At 40.0% G+C, this 7,601-nt stretch overlaps 1 long non-coding RNA gene across 1 annotated transcript; it reads left to right on the top strand.

The window, feature by feature from the left end:
* The first annotated feature begins 5,954 nt into the window (after positions 1–5,954).
* LOC106513624 (uncharacterized) lies at positions 5,955–6,490 on the top strand. The gene is made up of 2 exons (XR_001309810.1): positions 5,955–6,354; positions 6,438–6,490. It is a non-coding gene; the product is annotated as an uncharacterized LOC106513624 (long non-coding RNA).
* Positions 6,491–7,601: the final 1,111 nt, after the last annotated feature.

Here is a 7,601-nt window from a genome sequence, read left to right on the forward strand (position 1 = left end):
CTTCACGACTAGACCAAAATACATGACTACTGTCTCCAACCACCAGTCAGAGAAGAACAGACACAGAGGAGGGAAACAGAGACACAGACAGAGGTACAGTGAAAGGAAAAAAGTCAATAAGCAGGGTTTGTACATTTTATTATCAGCTGACCTGTGATGAAAAGAAAAATACTGTCAAATACCATGAAACCTGTGAAAATGTTGAAAATACCGTGATATAAAATTTTGATCATATCGCCCAGCTCTATCTCTCTGTCTACTTTGGCCATTATTATTTAAAATCTAGCTTGAAAAAGCCCGAACTAACCACTCAGGCTTCACAYTGGTGGTGAAAAGACGTAATCTGGACACATACTTTATTGCTAAATATTTGACTCAAATGATGAGCATAATGAGGCCCTGATAATAACAGTTACCAGCTTTTTACCCTCATTGGCAGAAACAAGTTGACACAAACAGTTTGTCATRAAATGAGGAGATGCTAGATAAAACAAGAAGAAAGCAAATGGCATGACTGAATATACAGTGTGGATCTGCATGAAGTTACAATAGGGACATGTCGCTGTATACAAATCTGTCATTAAATAACAAACAAGAATGGGATGAAACAAAACTCCAGATGGTAAAAACACATGTTGCCCAGTCAGAGATTAAAACCAGAGGGTCTGGTTTCTTTCATTTCAACCGCTCTGGAGAGGCAGATTTAGTTTGTGTGTGCAGGATCTTGTTTAAAATGCATTTCAATTTAAATGTGTTTGAAAACAACTGCCCAGCACATTTCGAAATATACTTAAACTTTGTTGTTATCACGCACTAAAATGTACTTTTATTTAATGTTCTTGTCCACAAAAGTCTGCCTCATTAACTTCAAGCACAAATGTGAATAAAGCCAGGAAGAGTTTGCAAACTGGCACAACAGTATCATCCAAAAAAAATGAAGTTAACAAATAATATATAAAAGATGCAAACAAAGTAATTATGCAATATTAACTTACATTTGTCTTTGTGTCTGCTTGAATCTGTTCTGGTTGTTTTAATGATCCATAAGCTGATGTTTGTCAAGAAGAGGCACAGCTTCAAACAGTAATGTAAATACTGGACATATTTGGTGTTCATCACCAACTTTGGACTGGCACCGCATAACCCATGCCAGATGTTTGCATACTGCACCCTCAATGTGTGTGTCTGTCTGGAACAGATGGAACAACTGGCTGCACAAACTGACAATGTGCTTGTCTCAAACAGCCAAGTTCTACATCACATTCCTGCACAACAGYCCATCCACACACACAAACACACACTCACTGCTCGCACATGAGCTTTTTGTTCTGCAAAACAAACTGGGAGAAGTTTCACAGCACATGCAGCAAACAGCATCATTTATCTTCCTTAAGAAACATGCACAACAGGATGTGGAAAGCAAAAACGAGCAGGTCTGGGAAGAGACGAGGCGGAYGGGAGGCCGGGCAAAGAACAAAATCTGGAAAAGTGGAAAAGGAACGACATTTACTTTTCAAAAGTGCAAAGTTAGGAGCGTAGTTTTCAGAGCAGCAGAGGACGTGAAGTGGGCCAGAAATAAAGGGGGGGAGAAGGGTAAACGGCTGCAACACGATACAATTAAATGTGTGTCAACAAGTGGTATAAATAACCGCCGGCGTGCACGATCAGGTTCGCACCCACGTGCACGGTCCCACACAGGCGCAGATGCAATAAATGTACACCTTCCAAACAAAAACAGGCGAGGAATTTCAAAGTGCCATTGTTTCATTCTGCGAATGCATCCTGCCTTTATTGCCACAAACAAAACAGGACCGGTGGATGACAGCTGGGATCCCTGTGATTTCCAGCCGCGCTCGTCGCTTTGAAGTCAAACACACTTTCATCCAGTGAGCTTTTTATTCTCTGTCGTATGTTATCTTGACTTAATGGCGCTTATCTTATAGCTAACAAATCTCACAGAACTGTAATGGTTATGTGCTTCTATGCTCATATATCCAGAAACATGAATCATCACAGTTATGTGGCTTATAGCCTGAACGTTATGTTCTCGTGAAAATGTGAGCATATTTTCTCTCGTCCATCATCTTTTTCTCTTTTTCTTTTCATGTTTTAGTGACTTCCTTCGGCCCTACAGCAGTTAGGCAGATGTTTTAATTTTGGAGTCTTTTTTTAAGCTTTTGATTGTGAGGCCTTTCATTTAGGCGTGAGTCAGAAATGAGTCAAYGTGACTCTGTAACACTTTTTACTTGACAACTCAAGAACCCTGTAATTATTATTCTGACTAAATTCCCACTGAGAGCTGAAATATCCACATAATTTTTTTTTACTTTGCTACTGTTCAGTTTTAAATATGTCAGTCATTGCTTAAAGGAATACATCCAGACATTATTTGGCAGTTCAGTCGCAAATACTGACGTAATAATCCATAAAATGTCATAGAAAAAACAAACAAACAAACTAATGGGTTGAAAAATATGACCTAAGTAGAATATAAAGACATCTTACACAGCACCTGGAGAAAATAAATTAAAAATGTCTGCATTCCTAGAGACTCTAACCCCTAATGCGAGCTCCACAGTAAATATGCAACCATTCTAATCAATGAGAGTATTTACACTGGCTCCATATGGAGGCACAGGGTGGTGGTGAGCAGACGGCGATCCGCCAAAATTAGATTTGATCCTATTTTTGCCAGACACCAGAGCTGCACCAGAGTCAATCTACAAAARTCACGTCGCACCAACAGGAAAAGGAACAAGCACAACATTCGTATTTTCAAAATAACTCACTAAAGCCATTCTAATTTTGTTGAAATCCCAGCTATATTATTAAATATATGGGTATATTTATTCACAAATGCTGTCAAAATTTATTGTTCCGTTTGGGARGTAGATGGCAGCATGTAGCATGCAGCATATGCCTACACACATAATACACATGGATTTTATTTTGAAATCAGATATTTCAAAAAGACAGCGGCAATGCAGTTTCAACTGTGTTTAGAGTCCGCCTTCCACATAATTAATTATTTTGCTCTGACTTCCACATTTATCACTGGATTCAATGCGCGATCTCGCATTTCCTGCACACATTTTTTGGACATCCTCTGTGCTTCACACCGGAGCGGACCGGAGCGGAGTGGATGCTATATACATTGGGGTGCAAATGAACGGCGGTGAACTGCGCAGCGCAGCGGAGCCGAATGGAACTGCATGTAGTGTAAATTAGGGGTAATTACGCAACAAAATGCATTTAATGACTAAAAACATGGATTTTGCATGACATGTCCCCTTTAATCAGCTGAAAATGTACATATAATCGATTGTTTTCTGGACATTTTATTAACATACATATTAACCCCTTCGGACATTTATCCATATAACGAGCCTCAAAAATCCGTAATCTTCACAAAAAAATCCATAATAATCACATGTGCGGGGGATGGGGGGGGGGGGCAGGTGGACTCTCGGCCGTGGCCATTACTGGCTGCAGCAAAGCAGGAGGACGTGAGGATGGGGCAGCAGAGCGGGTTGGAAGATGGTTATTTGATGTTATTTGTTGATTTTAAATGTCCTACAGGCTCTGACATGTTAAATAAATTTGAAACTGAGTTTTTGAAAAAATACGTAAAACATGAAAAAATTCACGAGATTGCTTTATACGACCTTAAACCAGCAAAATGATGGAAAATCTGTGTAAATTACAAACAATCCATACAACTTGACATGTATGGTATGTTTTAAGATCTATCCACTGGTTGATGAGATTTTTTTCTAAAAGACAGACAAACGCACACACATGCACACACACACACAGAGACAGTCACATTATTGTCTGCCTTTTATGCCATTAGGTATTTACTAGCAGAGCATCACAAAAAAAAGAAAGAAAGAAACACCACCATCAACATTTGAAGAAAATTGTTAGCCACAGTCAAGTTATTTAAAAAGGTTCATTTCTGGAAATAGTTTTTACGATGCCCAAACAAATTGTTTGCTGTAAACTTGTCTCCAGTTTCTTTCAGCAGCAGCAGTGTGCAAATCTTCTTTCCTCTTTTAAAGCTTCTCACTCAATTTGCAACTTCAGGCATCAAATCCCAGCCTCTGTTGCTTGCGCACACTCCCCGTCTTTGAAGCAGACGTAACTGTAGATTGTGTGGACAAGCCAAACCGAGCCAAACCTCTGCACAGTTACCACTGGTTACCACCTCCGTAGCCAAGAACACAGCCTTCCCCCCACGAGATCAATCTATGAGCTTCACAAGTGAATCCTGTCGAGGTTCTCAGAGAGGTGCTCGGGGAGGATAAACGGAAAGATAACTGAAAGTGTGCAAAGACAGCTGGAGTCAAACACTGAACATAATTACTCTGGTAAACCTTTAACTACATCGAAGAATCTCCAAACATCTACTCTTGGCTTGTAATGTGGTTGGTGTGACAACACATAAAAATGCTGCAGAGAAAATGAGTACGACGGCTGTGTTGGGGCCATCAATGGGACTTACAATAAGGCTATTTGTAAAAGAATACTTGTGTAAACTATTGTCAGGTTTGGAGGTTGTACTCTGGTAGCTTGAGAAGGGTCCAAGCTGAGTGTGTTTGCTCATGCTATCACTGGTGGCTTGGTGTTTACAAATGTTTAAACAGTTGCAGAGGAAAACCAGGGCTGCATTACTGCAGTGTGATCTGGAAACAATTTTGAGGTTTGAAGGAGTTGGGCAGATCAAAACGTTTGATGGCTTAGCCCTTACCCCTGTCTTCAGAAGCTGACTTTAGAGCACCCAAGAAAGGATATAAAAATCTATAGAGAGTGTTTCAAAACGAAATCAAAGAACTAATATTTTTAAATTTTATATCACTTAATGGTGCTGTGTATAGGATGAGTGCTATCTAGTGGTGAACAAATGAAAACTATTTGGTCTCAGTCACCCGTTCAAACTGTTCAAATTGAACATCTCATGCAAAATCCACTTTTTTAGCCATTAAATGCATTTTGTTGTGTACTTGGATACGGAGCCCGCGAGGGGACATGGGGGGATTTTTTTCTTTTGTGTTCCCACGCAATACTATTGCGTTACCTCATAATACTTTTGCGTTACCTCGCAATATCTTTGCGTAACCTCGCAAAACGTTTAGCGTTACCTTACAAACGTTTGCATTACCTCGCAAAATTGTTTTGCGTTCCCACGCAAAAATTTGTTTTGTATATGAACTGAATTAAATCAGACTTTTATTTTGAAATATCCAGTTACCAAAACAGGATGTGTCGCCACAAGTTCGTGAAATTGACATTGATGTTGCGGGGCTGCACTGTGTTAAAATATTGGCATATGACATACTTCCATGCGTGGCTGTGTGATATATTCATTCTGAAGCCGAATAGTAGTAGGCTAACTCATGAATGCTGAGCATGTGAATTTGTTAATAAACCAGCAGGCACAACAGTGATAAACGACTTTTGCGAGGGAACGCAAAAGGTATTGCGAGGTAACACAAAACTATTGCGTGGGAACGCAAAAGAAAAAAATCTCCCATGTTCCCTTGCAGGCTCCGTACTTGTCCCTAGGAGTCTAGGAGTGCAGAAAAATGGAATTTAGACTTTCCTGGTGCTGCAAAAATATCTTCCTGTGCGTGTCATATGGTTAAACCTGTTCGGTTTTCTCTATTTTCTATGACATTTTCTGAACTTTTTTGTCACAGTGTTTGCAACGGAACTTCCAAATAAGGTCCTGGACTTTACCAACTAGGGCTGCCACAAACGATTATTTTAATAATCGATTAATCACTGATTATTTTTTCGATTAGTCGACTAATCGGATCATATGTTAATTGAATATAAAACATAGAGCTTATCGTGCCAGAATGCAGCTGCTATTATATAACCATGGTTAGATTTTAGCTATATGCTAACTAAAAATAATTGCTGTGGAAGGTAATGTGGCAATTAGAGTTTTTTCACCTGTTGCTCCATGATTGGCTGACACTCTGAGGAGCACGGCTGCAGCAGGTTCCACTGATGAGCACCAGGGGTTTATTAGACGGCACTGAAGAACAGGACCTCGCCGGAGCAACACATATCTATGGTATTTGTGCCTGGCCTGCTTAACCTGTGAATCCTCTGAGATTACTTACTTGTGTTTTTCTATGTTTAGTGAACTCGTTCTTGGTCCTGTGAACCCGTCTGGAAGATCTACTCCCTCTGCTCATCTGCCTGTCTGCCTCCAACTAAAAAGGAAAATACTCACCTGCCTTAACTCACCTGCTTCTCCTCCTCRCACCTGCAAACCAGAAATTACCGGACTTACCTTTGTGGATCCTCGTCTTCTCCTCCAAGTTGCTCTCCCACTTTCCTCCCGTAAGCAAATCCTTTTTATTCACCTTCAAGACACCTCCTAAGAACTTTACAATCGATACTCACCTGGTCTCCTTCCTTTTCAGCTGTCCCAACCCGTCCCATCCTGTGCACTGTAAATAAAAACACTTATTGTTTACTTGGTCTCATGTATTGTTGTTTTGTATCAGATCCGCTCCTCTTTGATCATTCATAATCCTGATAGGTAAGTCCTGCTCTGCAGATATTRCACAGGTTTCTCTTTCATTTTCTTAAAAAGATCCCACACTTTGAGCTCTGTTGTCAGGTAGCCATGATACCAGAGCCTGTCTGTTTAATGTCTTGTGACGTCCACGGCCTACCCCAGTTACCACTACTGTGCATGTGTGTCAAGGACAGAAAGGCAGATGTGGCAGTGGAAGGTGTCAAAGCAGTTTGGAGAGAAAAACAAAGTAAAAAACAAAAAAAAAAACAAAAAAAAACGATTAATCGATTATTAAATTAGTCATCGATTATTTTAATAATCGATTAGTCATCGATTAATCGATTAATTGTGGCATCCCTATTACCAACTACAATTTCATTGTCTTCATTCTTCTCTGGCTCTGGGTCAGACTCTGGCTCCAACATGTAAGGCCGGATGGACAAGTCTTCTATTGTTGACATCTTTTAATTAGTTACATTTCTTTACTGCTATATAGTCAAATACCCATCTATCAAACTAAAATGGAGTGGTCCGGAAGCTGGAGGGGGGCAGGGTGTGAAGCACCTTGTTTGGATTTAAAGAGACAGCATCAAAACAAGTTGATCTGAGACACACCTCAGAAAACGGGTGAAAAAGGGGCTTGTGAAGTTACAATAAGGAGGAATTCAGACTGAAACATTACAGTTCCACTTGATAAAAGATTTAAATGTGAAAAAGAAGGATTTAAAAGCAGGATATGTCTACTTTAAGACAGTGACTCTCGAACTTTTCACAACACCCAAACCCCCTRGTGGTGCCCCTGATCCTCAAAAACACTTTCCATTGGCCAATATACAGTAACACATGTAAAACCAGACTACTGGTTTTTATTCTTGTACTAAGAGATTTCAGATTAACTGAGTATCTGACATGAACAAGGACACTGATCAACCTACGACTGGCTGACCGTTGTTTCCTTATATCTGTGTAATTTTTGTATCTGCTGCCTATATAAAACCAAAGCAAAAAAAAGTGGATCTGTGTGATCTGATTTGCACATAAGGCCCCAGGGTGAAATCACTAAACA

This window comes from Austrofundulus limnaeus, unplaced genomic scaffold (assembly GCF_001266775.1).
Source record: "Austrofundulus limnaeus strain Quisiro unplaced genomic scaffold, Austrofundulus_limnaeus-1.0 Scaffold14, whole genome shotgun sequence".
In the NCBI taxonomy this organism is placed as follows: Eukaryota; Metazoa; Chordata; class Actinopteri; order Cyprinodontiformes; family Rivulidae; genus Austrofundulus; species Austrofundulus limnaeus.